Source organism: Phascolarctos cinereus, unplaced genomic scaffold (genome assembly GCF_003287225.1).
Source record: "Phascolarctos cinereus isolate Bilbo 61053 unplaced genomic scaffold, phaCin_HiC Scaffold_4;HRSCAF=312, whole genome shotgun sequence".
Classification (NCBI taxonomy): Eukaryota; Metazoa; Chordata; class Mammalia; order Diprotodontia; family Phascolarctidae; genus Phascolarctos; species Phascolarctos cinereus.
In genome coordinates this window covers 311,408,388-311,421,273 of record NW_027555847.1, presented here as the reverse complement: position 1 = coordinate 311,421,273, position 12,886 = coordinate 311,408,388, and the positions used below count along the sequence as shown (strand labels likewise).

General features: G+C 37.6%; 1 protein-coding gene across 1 annotated transcript in view; it reads left to right on the top strand.

Annotated features, from left to right (window-relative positions):
• Window positions 1–12,886, top strand: part of MSH3 (mutS homolog 3) — a 204,065-nt gene that overhangs the window by 71,651 nt on the left and 119,528 nt on the right.

Here is a 12,886-nt window from a genome sequence, read left to right as displayed (position 1 = left end):
TTTTCTTACTACTTACTTATTTCTTTTTGGTGGCTAGGAACTCAAACAGAATATAAAATTATCTAGAGTAAGGAAGTATTTTTCTGATTGACTCAACTGATTAGTATAACTTTGAGCCATCTGTAGAATGTGTCTGTTATAATTATCAGATTTTTTTTTGTTCTCTTTAGATAAGATTTTGGAGTTGCTGTTAATCTGTATACTTGTATACTGTTTTGTTTATTATACTAGGCTGGATGGTATTGTAACACCTTTGTTAACACTGTTAGAATAGGGGGTAACCTGGAATTTCTTCCAGATATTACCTGTTGTATCCCAGATTTGTTGGGGAACAAGATATCTTAAGGAAACCATTAGTAATAAATTTATGAATCCATTAAAATGGTTTATGTATTATGAAAATGAGAGGCAGTATGGAGTAGTGCAGTGATTTCCAGTGTTTTTTGTTCCTCAAATCTTTTTCAACCAAAAAAATGTGTTATGGATCCTCAGGGTAATTTTATGTACCACTCATAAAATTTTTTCAGATTTCTTCACTAAGTGCTTACTGTAACGATGATGATAACTTGCCTCAAAAGCTCCAAAATAAAAGTTACATGATATAATTATTATTATAAAATTTTATTCTGCCTATAATCATGAAAGCTCTAACTATAAAATTATAAAGCTCTAATTATAAATTGTTACAAATATTTTATATGGGACATTCTGTAAGAATTAAAAGTAATCCATCAAGACCTCATGCTTACTATTAACTGCAAGATTTTATATTAAATTTCTTTATTTTTGTAAATATTGTAGAATATAAATAACATTTTAAATGACATAAATTACCTCTTGGAAGATGTTTTAATAATCATATATAAACTTAATTTTGATGTTGGACTTTTTATTTGAACAAAGGTTTGTAATATTAGGCTCAATACTGGGCAGACATGTTCTTAAATTTGGTTTCACCTCAAGTTTATTTCTGTACTTTGATTTTGGACAAGAATAAAGTGAAAACACTTGCTTATGCAAGTGTGTGGTGAAAAATGGTAGGAGAATTTTATAAGCTCTCTTGATGAAAGATGGAAATCCGTTTTTATTTTTAGTCACCTAACTAGTCAGTAAACATGAATGGCTAGTATAAAATACTTACTTTCTTACTGGCCAGCAAGAAGTGCTATATAAAATGGCAAATTTACTTAAAGTTCATTTGTACATATTGCTTCATTTTCAACAATGTTTATATAGAAACTAAGCTTTGTAAGGAAAGAATGTCTTCAGACTGGACTTTCTTTTCTTCTGCTGCTGGCTATACCCTCACAGTAACTCCACTGAATGTCTTACCTGGGTTGCCAACCAGTTCATTTAAAAATCTACCAGATTAAAGAATAGTCATGTAAGTGGAGGATAAGTGTCAATTGGAAAGCAGTCTTAATACTTCAGAGAGAGGTCATCTCAGATTTGTTTCTGCAGAATGTTTGTGGTGGTGTGCAGTCATCTCAGGATGGCTTGTGACACAAATGCCTGGGGACTATAGTTTTCAGACAGCCTGATATTTGTGCTACAAGAATGCAGATACTTGTTACAGTCTTAATCATGTGATTACACAGCTGATGAAATATGATTATGGGGTAACAAAAGGGGGATGAGGGTGCAATGTGCACCTTTCTCTGCATGGATGCCAAAATAATTGTGCACAAGATCACAACAGTTTTGAACCTCTGCAAAGACAGACCTATAATGCTTAAAATAATAGATTTGTGACACAATTGGGCAATTATTTACTGCTTAAGATGCATTTTTAGTATGAACCCCTTGGATTGTCTTAGTAAACTCCCAAGGAGTTCACAAACCACTAAATGGGAACTACTGGTTTAGTAAATAAAAAGCTATTCTTGGAGTCAGGAAGAAGTGGGTTCATATAATAATGATAAAAGCTAAAATCTATCTAGTGCTTACTATGTGTCAGGCACTGTGCTAAAGCACTTTACAGTTATTTCATTTCATCCTCAGAATAACCTTATGAAGTAGGTGCTATTATTATCCACATTTTTATTATCGAGGAAAATTTCAGTTTTTGACACCTACTAGCTGTGTGGTCCTGGGCAAGTCACAACTTTTAAGTGCCTTAGGAAAATCCTTAAAGTGTAAGATATGGAACATTTGTGGCTCTGTATTGGTTAAGGGAGTTTCCTCACTGGGAGTTTCTTTATCAGTGAGATCATAGGACTGGACTGGGGCAGAGTGCTAGGACTGGAGTCAGGAAGAGCCGTATTCTTGAGTTCAAATCTGGCCTCATACATATGCTAGCTGTATGACCCTGGGCAAGTCACTTAATTCTGTTTGCCTCAGGTTCTTCATATGTAAAATGAGCTGGAGAAGGAAATGGCAAACCATTCCAGTATCTTTGCCGAGAAAACCCCAAATGGGGTCACAAAGAGTTGGACACAACTGAAAATGACTGAACAACAACAACAAAAAGATGAATATGTACATTTATAATCTTTAGAAATAATTCTAAAAATATAATGCAGGCCATTATTCATGAAAAGAGGATGACCATGGATTAGCAGTGACCTCTGACATGGTCTCCAGGAAGGTCTGCTTAGATGTGGACTTTCCAGCTCCTGTAGGGGTGATGGGGGAAGGGGGAGATGGAGAGAGGCAAACACACATACAGAGACACACACAGACACAGGGAGAGAAGAGGAGAGGAGAGGAGAAGAGAAGGAAGAAACAGAAAAGGGAAAGGGCCAATGGCTCCATTCCCCTTCTCAAGACTGAGGAAAGGAGGAAGCTGCTGCTATTTCATCGCCAATGTGAAGAAAAAACCAGTGAGTTAGAGAAGGCATAGAAGGTCAGGCTGAAGGCATGCTCAGTACTTCTAATGAAACTAGATCAGATTCTCTTAGTCAGGGGCTTCCGAGTCTGCCCCTCATTTTAGTCCCCAAGTGTAATCCAAATTCTTAATTGAAGTTCTTCTAGGAAGAAGTAATTTTTACGTCTGAGTGCATCTGTCTCCATTTAAAGCATAGATTCCAGAGTCCCTCCATCCAGTCCACAGGACTCATTGAAAGCTTTATCCTCAAACCGAGGCGAATTTCTCCCTCCACGATAGAAAGTTGTATACTTAATCTCTTAGGGGAGATTGTTGTGTCCCCAATTACTTATCCAGGAGCTAAGTGAGAGAGTTGTGACTTATTTGGCTTCTCCCTCCCCATTCAAATAAACATTTATTAAGTGCCCCCTATACTGTGCTAAGTGCTGGATATACAGAGAAAGGTAAAGACAGCCCCTGTTCTAGAGGAGCTCACAATCTAGTGGGGGAGACCACATGCAAATAACCGAGTCCAAACAAACTGTATTCAAGATAAATTCAAAATAATCCACAGAGGAAAGGCACAGGAATTAAGAGGGATTGGAAGAGGTTTCCTGTAGAATGTGAGACTTTAGCTGGGACTCGAAGGGAGCCAGGGAGGCCAGGATGAAAAGATGAGGAGGGAGAGGATTCTGGTCATGTGGAACAGCCAGTGAAAATGCCTAGAGTGACTAAATGGACGAGTATGGTGGGAGAGTAAGGTCAAATAAGACGGGAACATGAAGGAACAAATTATAAGAGCTTTAAACAACAAACAGGATTTTATATTTGATCATGCAGGTGATAGGGAGGCACTGGTGTTATGGAGTCAGGTCAATATAACTCTGACATTGTTGGACCTGGTCTTTAGGAAGATTACATTCCAGTAAGATCAGGGATAAAACATGGATGTCTGTTATCACCATTACCATTCAGTATTGTACCAGAAATGCTAGCTATGGCAATAGACAAGAAAAAGAAATTGAAGGAATAAGCATAGGCAAAGAAGAAACAAAACTGTCACTTGTTGTAGATGACATAATGGTTTACTTAGAGAACCCTAGAGAGTCAATGAAAAAACTAGTTGAAACAATTAAAAACTTCAGCAAAGTTGTAGGGTATAAAATAAACCCACACAAATCATCAGCATTTTATATATTGCCAACGAAACCCAGGTGATAGGATACTGTTGTGCTATATGAAATGATGAAGGGAATGGTTTCAGAAAAACCTGGGATGACTTAAATAAACTGATGCAAAGTGAAGTGAGCAGAACCAGTTTAGCCACAAAAGGCAAGAGAGATATGGGATGATAGTGAGTGGGACTTTATGGATCAAGTAAAAGTTTTTTGAGGATGAGGGAGCCAGGGGCATGTTTGTAAGCATTAAGGAGGCCTTCAGCTATAGGAAGAGATTGAAGAGAAGTGAGAAATAGCTCCAACTATAGTTGTCAAGTATGGTACAACCAAAGAAGGGAGAGCTGGGGATTCTTCTTATTGAACTCATTGACTTAAGTATTTCAGTGGATCTGTGGTTTCTTTAGTATGAGTGTTCTTTCCACCAGTATAAAATGTAACTCTTGCATAGCTTCTCATCTTGTGAGGTGCTTGTCCTTGGTTTTCCATAAATCCTATTATAATAAAGGCCTCTTGAAGGTAAGGACAGTTTCTTTTTTGTCTTTGTGTCCCCAGTACAGTGGTGCTTAATAAATGCTTGTTGAATTAAATTCCATTGAATTTTTTAGAACAGATATCAAACATATCAAAGATATCAAACATAGTTTTCCTCTGGTTCTTTAAACATTTCAAGGATACCAATGCAGCTTAGGCTGTCTATCTGTTGTCCCTCATTGCTGTTATATACTCAGTCCATCTCCTTTTGTAAGTTATAAATATCCTTGATTATTTTATGTCATTTACATGTCAGACCTCACTGGTCATTTTTATTATACACATATACATCATGTGTATTTTTATTGCCCTTTGGGTCACCTGGAATTTTGTTACTTATGGCATTATGGTGTTTCACGATTTGCATTCTTGTATGATCACTGGGATAATGTTATTTGTACACCAAGGTCACAATAATATGCAACTCAGATTACCTGTCATATCTTCTCTTAGGTAATTTCAGTGGCTACCACACCAGGGAACAGGAAGCTTTTCCTTTGAGAGCCATGACCGTGGGATTCATAGCCCACTTTTTCCTTTCCTTTCTTCTGTAATACCCTTTCCTGCCGGGTCTGTTGGATTCAATTAGCCATTTTCCTTTTTTTGTTGTTAGTAAACTGAAATCATTTGTTTTCATGTCATCTTTATTTCCCAGCTTATTCCTTTTTGTGCCCCTCCCAGAGAACTGACCCTTACCAAAAGAATAAAAAAAAGGGGGAAAAAAGCATTTCGGCCGAACTTGCCAATGCATTGAAAAAGTCTGATTTTAAAGCAGTGTTTACATTTGGAATCTCACGTAGCTACAATAAGTGGAGAAGTGCTTACTTATGTCTCTGTTGTTGTTTTTTTTTTGATCAGGAAGAACTTGGTCAGTATAATTTCACAACATTCAGTTTCAGTTTGCTTTATTTTTGTTGTACATTTTAAGTTGTTGTCTTCATTGTACATATCATTTCTCAGGCTCTGCTTCCTTCATTTTGCCTCAGTTCATCTAAGTCTTCTCATGCTTTCTTTATGTTCATTATGTACATCATTTCTTATAGTACACTAATATCGGAATGCAAGCTCCCTGAGGCTAGGGACAGTTTTCATTCTTTGTTTTGCTTAGTACAGTGTCTGGCACATACTAGTATAAACTTAATAAATGCTTGATGACAAATTAATTTACGTTTGGTCCCTTTCCTCAATCATAGACATCTTTATTTCCAGTGTTTTGCTACTATAAAGAATGATTCTAATAATATAATAAAACGAATAGATAAGAACCTGGTCTGGCCTCATACATATGCTAGCTGTATGACCCTGGGCAAGTCACTTAATTCTGTTTGCCTCAGGTTCTTCATATGTAAAATGAGCTGGAGAAGGAAATGGCAAACCATTTCCCAACCCCCACCTATTTGATCATTAATTCATTGATTCCACAAGCTTTTATTAAGTGCCTACTATAAGCCAGGTCCTGTGTCAGGCGTTGGGGAGACAGACAAAAAGGAAACCATACAAGTCCTCAAAAAGCTTAGGTTGTATTGGAGCAAACAGTATGCACATATGTACATTCATACAGACAAATTACTGTCCAGGGCATAGCCTCTGGGAGAATCAGGATGGGCTTCTTGTAGGAAATGGTCCCTGAGCTGAACTGTGAAAGAAGTTCGGGTTTCCAGGAGAGGGAAATTGAGGTGAGAGTATATTCCAGGCCTGGGTAACAGCTTGTGTAGAGACACTGAAACAAGAAAAGAGCTGTCATGTATGGGGAGCAGCAAGTATGCCATTTGGTCTGGAACATTGAGTGCACGAAGGGCAGTAATTGTCAGTAAGCCAACAGCTTATTGATGGGCAGCTGGGTGGTGCAGCAAGTAGAGCTTTGGGCCTGGAATCAGGAAGACTTGGGTTCAGTTTGGGCCTTAGACACTTCCTAGCTGTGATCCTGGGCAAGTCATTTAACCTCTGTTTGCCTTAGTTTTCTTATTGCTAAAATGGGGGTAATAATAGCATCTATTTCCTAGGGTTGTTGTGAGAATCAAATGAGATAATACCTATAAAAAAGTGCTTAGTACAGTGCCTGGCACATAGAAAGTGCTTTGTAAATATTAGCTTTTATTATTATTAAGATTATGTTATGATGTTACATTAATAATTTCTCATGATCTTTTTATATTATATTATTATATGCTATAGAGATTATAAATATAATTAGTAATAATAACTATGATAATAATTACCACAGTAATTTAAGCTGGAGCCAGATTATAAAGGACTTTTAAAACCCAACAGAGGAGGGTATTCTAGAGCATCTTAAGCAGAGAAGCAACATGGTCAGATGTGTGCTTTAGGAAAATCACTTTGTCCCCTGGGTAGAGGATGGATTGGCAAGGGGAGGAGCTAGGGAGAGTCTGGGAGACCAGTTGTGAGGCTACTGCAATAATCTAGGTGGGAGGTGAGGAGAGCCTGAATGAGGGTAGTGATTGACAAGTGGTTTTGAGCCTTCATTTAAAAACCTCCAGCTGCTGTCTCCTTAGGCAGTCTATTCATTTTTTAGATCGTTTTTATAAGAAAGGAGATTTTCCTTATATTAATTCACAATTTGTTGCCTTGTAACTGTATTTCCATTAGTCCTAGTTTTGTCCTCTGGGACCAGTGAGAAATATAATAGGAAAAGTCCTGGACTTAACAGAAGCTCTCGCTTTGAGTTCTGACTCTTCTACTTACTGCCTTTTGATCTGTTCAAGTCATTTTTCTCTGGGCCTCAGTTTCCTTATCTATAAAATGAGGGTGTTAGACTAGATTATTTTAAAATTTCCTCCTTACTTTAACATTTTGTGATTCTGTAATCTGTTTTCCACATGATGACACTTTACACATATGAAGATTTTTGTCTTCTGGTTTTATAACCTCAGCTAAGAGACAAACCCAGGACTTAGTTGGCATAGTCTGCATAGAGGAGTGTTTATTATGTGTTTTTTTCTTTTTTTTTATTATGTTTTTGATGATGATGCTGATAACTAAATCACTTAGCCTACCTCAAGAAGGCTAGTATTATTTCCTGCTTATAAACTTATAGTACAAGGACTTTGATGATCGAAAACTCTGAGGAGTTTGTGGTATTGTGTAGCTGAGAGGGGAAAAAAGATGTAGGTCATGTCCTTCTGTGGAAGGATTCCTTCCTCATCTCTGTCCATTGCACAGGTGGCCAGTCTTAATTCTTTAGTGTTCGAGGTTGTCAGGAAGTAGGCAGAGTGCTGGTGCTTCTGAGGTAGGCTTGAGTGTAGTAAGCCTTGAGTGTGTTAGTATGGAAGAAGAGGCAGTGAGCTTAGGCAAAGGTTAAGGGCTTGGAGTGTGAGAGGAGAGAGCAGTATATATATAGGTCACTATTTGTATGCATGTATATGGAGTGAAAGTGACTTAATGCAGATTTTCCAACATGACATGAGAAAAAAGCAGTATTAGGGAACATGGAGGTAGCCAAGGGGACTTGAGATCCCCTTGGATATTCAGGAGTGACATGACATGGGAAAGGGAGAGAAGATGAGTGCAGAGAGTAGGAGACCTCAGAAGGCCTAGGGTTGTCATGGATCTTGCTGGACAGCCCCTTCCCCATATGGGTATTATGGCATATGTACAGGATAGGGCTTCTGGCCTGGCCGTTAGGACCTCCATGCCATAAATATCATTACAGAGCAAGCAAAGATGAAAAGCTAAAAGATCAGGTTTTGTCTAGTGTGATTTATCTGAATTTTGGGTCATGAATTCACCTTGAAATTTCTATTTTAGAAAGAGATTGTCTGAGGAAAGAGGGTCCTGAAGAGTAAGGGGACTGAATACTCCATTGATCTCTATAATTCTTCACTTAAATGATGCTGTAGCAAAATTCAGCAAGATAGCTGCATGCAAACATCCTACATATAATAAGATTGAGCAATTTTTTAATTATTAAGCAGTGAACTGTGGATATCTGAATAAATATACTAAGAAATTTTTATCATTTAATTTGTGTTATTAAGACATCTAGAGAGAAATGCACCATCAGAACACTTGTGCAATTTAAGTTTTTATTTATAGTGTTGTTTCATATACTTTTGTGTTATTAAAGCAAATTTGTATGGAGTTCAATTGACTATGTTAATGTGGTATTCCTCTGCAGAAGCATGTTTCCCCTGGGTTCCAAGTAGGATGGACAGAAAATATGATGTATATTTTGTATATTCTACTTTTATCATAAAGCACAGAGCTACATAAAATACAGTGTGACCCAAAAGTCTTCATTAATGCACTTTTAAAATTTAATAGTTTCAGCTGCATTAAGACTTTTGGGACACCTTCTATTCAAATTAGCCCCGCCTTATTTTATCTGGCAGTATTTCCTTCCTTAAACTATTACTCCATGTGCTGTTTAACTTTTAAATTTGTTTCTTTCATTTCTTTATAGTGCTAATATTTGTTTTCCCAGCCCATTAAATTCTCTGGACAGTCTTAAAGTTAAGATTTATTGGTTCTTGTAGCAAGTATCTAACAAATCATTTGTCTGTAATTGATGATAGCACTGTGGTAGAGAAAAAAATGTTGAGTCATCTTTGTGTTTGTAAATATCTAGAGAACAGTGACAAAGTTAGTCAGTGGCTCAGATACCTATTAATTGAGGTGTGTGGTTTTTTAAGATAGCATAAAATGTTAAGAAATAGCATACTGGAGTCTGCCCCAGGGTTCAGCTTTAAGAAGTGGAAGCGAAGAGATCTTTTAGGGGAGAGATGATTATCTGCTACATTGTCTGCTTTGACAGATCAAAAGGTATTGAATATATCCTCCAGACTCTAAATTTCAAAACTTTTCTGCACCTCTTTCAAGCTTTAAAAAGTACGCTATTAGTCTAGGATTTGGTCAACCAGTTCATCTTTACTTATACCATTCATGATTTTATAAAGTTCTGTTATATTTCTTCTTAGCTTTTGTTTTCCCATAATAGTCTAAATTTTTAGTCTGCCTTCATACAGAAACCCTTTCATCCTCTTGGTCACTGACTTTTTTTTTTTTGGTTAGGCAATGGGGTTAAGTGACTTGTCCAGGGTCACACAGCTAGTAAGTGTTATGTGTCTGAGGCCAGATTTGAACTCAGGACCAACTGAATCCAGGGTCGATGCTCTATCCACTGCGCCACCTAGCTGCCCCTTGGTCACTGACTTTTAAAAAACTTTTATTTTTATTGGAATATGGCTGTACTGAGACAACAGCCCAAAACATTCCATATCCTCAATAAGCTTACTTTCTGTGGGTTGTAGGATGGTGGTGGTTGAATATAATGTGATCTGAGCAATAACAAAGGGGATCAGAAAAGGCTTTGCATAAATACTTGTGCCAAATGCCTTAAAAGAGGCTTTGGATTCCAGGGATTTTGAAGGAGAGGAGGAAATATATTCTAGGAATAATGGAGTGGATAGTTTGTGCCAAGGTATGGCAATGGAGATGGAATGTTTTTTGGAGAATGCCTTAGTAGGCTGGACTGGAATATAGAAAAGGTGAAAGTAAAGAATAGAAAATATCTAGAGAGGTATGTTGGAACCAAATTGTGGAGGTCTTTAGTTTCCAGGATGAGAAGTTCTTATTTTGTCTTAGAGAGAATAGGAACTACTAGATATTTTTTTTCGTGTGTGTGTGTGTGTGTGTGTGTGTGTGTGTGTGTGTGTGTGTTATGATTATGTTTGTGCCTCAGGAAAGTTATTTTAATAGCTCTCTGGAGGTGCATAGATAGGTTCATAATTTTAGAGCAGAAAAGGAGTTGAGTGACCATTTGATTCAATCCTTTCATTTTATAGATGAGAAACTAGAGGCCCAGGGAAGTGTAAGTGACTTTTCTGCAAAGTCGCACAGGTAGTAAGCACCAAAGGTGGTATTTCAATCTAGGTCCCTTGACTGTAAATGTAGTGGCTTTTTCCACTGTGGATCTTTTGGAGACTGAGTCGGGGGAGACTAACTAATAGCCTGTTGTCATAGTTCAGATGAGCCATGAAAGAGAAACTCATTGTGAGACACATGAAGGTAGAATCAACAATTTTTGGCAATTGGTTGGATAAGGAAGGATGTGTGTGTGTGTTGTGTGTGTGTGTGTGTGTGTGTGTGTGTGTGTGTGAGTGAGAGATAGAAGGCAGAGATGTTGAGTGATAGAGGAAAAGGAAGAATGGAAGGTAAAGTCCAAGATTTTGGACTTGGTTGACAGCAAGAATGTTGTACCTTCAACAGAAACAGGAAAGTTTAGAAGAGGTGCATGTTTCGGGGTGAAGGAGTCCATTTTGTTCATGTAAGGTCTGCGCAACTTGTTTGATGAGGCTCATCGCTAGAAGTTTGTCCTAAGAGTGGTGAATTTTTCAGGCACAGCCTCTCATAAGAGCTGTCTGTTTAAAAGTAAAGAGAGACTAGAATCCGTATCTGTTGAGGCAGACCCATCATGGCTTTGAAGGATAAGAGGGATGGATCCTTGAAGTATTTGTAGTTGAAGTTTTTTTCCTTCTTATACTTCTCTGTTTTATTAGTTATGTAGCAATCTTGTGAACTTAATCTTGATTTTCCAGAGCAGTTGTCCAAAGTTTTTTGATAGTGTACTTCATCAGTAAAATTTTTTTTTCCTATTGAGTATGGAGTAAGGGGAGGGGACAGTATGCTTTTTTTCCCCAAAAAGTAACTGAGCAGTGGCACCATTGAGATTATTTTATAATTTCCTCAGAGAGTCTATGCCTGTTATGGAAGTTGTTAAAAACTTGTACAACTGTGGGAGGGGGATGGAGTGTGAAAGTATAGAATTATAATGGGAGAAAAGTAGGTAGGATTGTCTTGGAAACAAGCTGCTACTATTGGCTATCTTAGGAAGGGGGGGAGGCGACTCACCTTCCCACCCTCTGATTGGCTGATCACATACCCCACTGGACTCAAGCTGTGATCTCCTGTGGTTCATATGACTGCCAGGGTCCCCATGTTTTCCCCTTGGAGACCACTGCCCTAACAGAATCTTTTGTTCTTCTTTGTCATCTGCAGCCTAAGACAGGAAAGAAAAAAAAGATGTCCCATCAATTTGAATTCTTGGTAGAAATCTTGTGGAAGTGGTTATAGGTTAGTCAAATAAAATCATGTAATTATATTACATTAAGAGAGATAGATTAGTCTTCTCAGTTTAAAATTTGGCTACTTTAAAGGACTCTTTAGAGGCCCAATTGAAGCACAGCTGAGTGCTTAAACTTAAGATACTCACAAAGGATCTATGATACCATCGATACAGATGGAAACCCATCTGTGCCTGCCTCGTGGAACTCTTGTTCATGTCCTCCTGTAAGTTAGCTGGAGGGAAGCCACTCAGTGTCCTGGGGACATTCCTTGATTAATCTGAACATGAAAAAGATACCAGTGGAGCACATGGATTGGCAATTGATTAATTATCCTTCAGTTTTGCCACATGTCCAGCTCATCTCTGACATTTGTACATTTCTCCAATGATATCTTTTACTCCATAGTTCCTATTTGTTATATATTGCAGTGAATTTAGATGTGCCCCTCTACTGTCCTCTGGGAGATATTAATTTTTAATTCTTTTGAGTCTATAGTGTTCATTGATGCAGGCATAGAGCAACTCAGTGGTAGGAGTTTTATTAGTTTAAACTTACTCATTAGGAAAGATATTTGGTAGCATTGTGACTTTGTGAATCTGTTCAAGGTCACCTAGTGGAAAGCATTGCAGTATGTGAATTTGGTAATTGTCAATTCTCATAGATTCCATTATTTGAAAACTTCCTTTCTTTTGGCAGAAGTAGATAAAATGTATCCATCTGTTGAATGGAAACAAGTGTTTTGATTACCATTTAAATGCTTTGCACATTTTCTTAACATCTGATGTGATGTTGAGAAAAGCCTTTGCATTTTGCCAGTTACCAACATTACTGGTATTTCATGCCTCTCATATGCTTTCTGGGAAAATTATCCATCCCTCTTATCCTTGAAAGCCATTATAGGCTGCAGCTATAATTCATGTTGCTGGTTAACTGTTTATGGGGCATAGGTATCTGTGTGTTAAAAAGAAAAGCTTGAATGATTTATAAGCCAATGAAAAAGAAAAATCCATATGAAGAAAAAAACAAGGAAAGAGATTGGAGGGGCTAAAGAACCCAAACTTGAGAGCTGACAACAGAAAAAAAAGAGCCCAGCTGGGCTGAAGGGAGAAGAAAAGGTGTAAAATAGAACAAAAGAGAAGCTATTCCCTAAATAATTTATCACTTGGAGAAAGAGGAATAGGGGTGGGGGGGAGCAACATTTACATAACAACCTCTACGTTATCTCATTTGATTCTCACAACAACCCTGATAGAAGTTGGTGCTGTTTTATAGTTGAGGAAACTGAG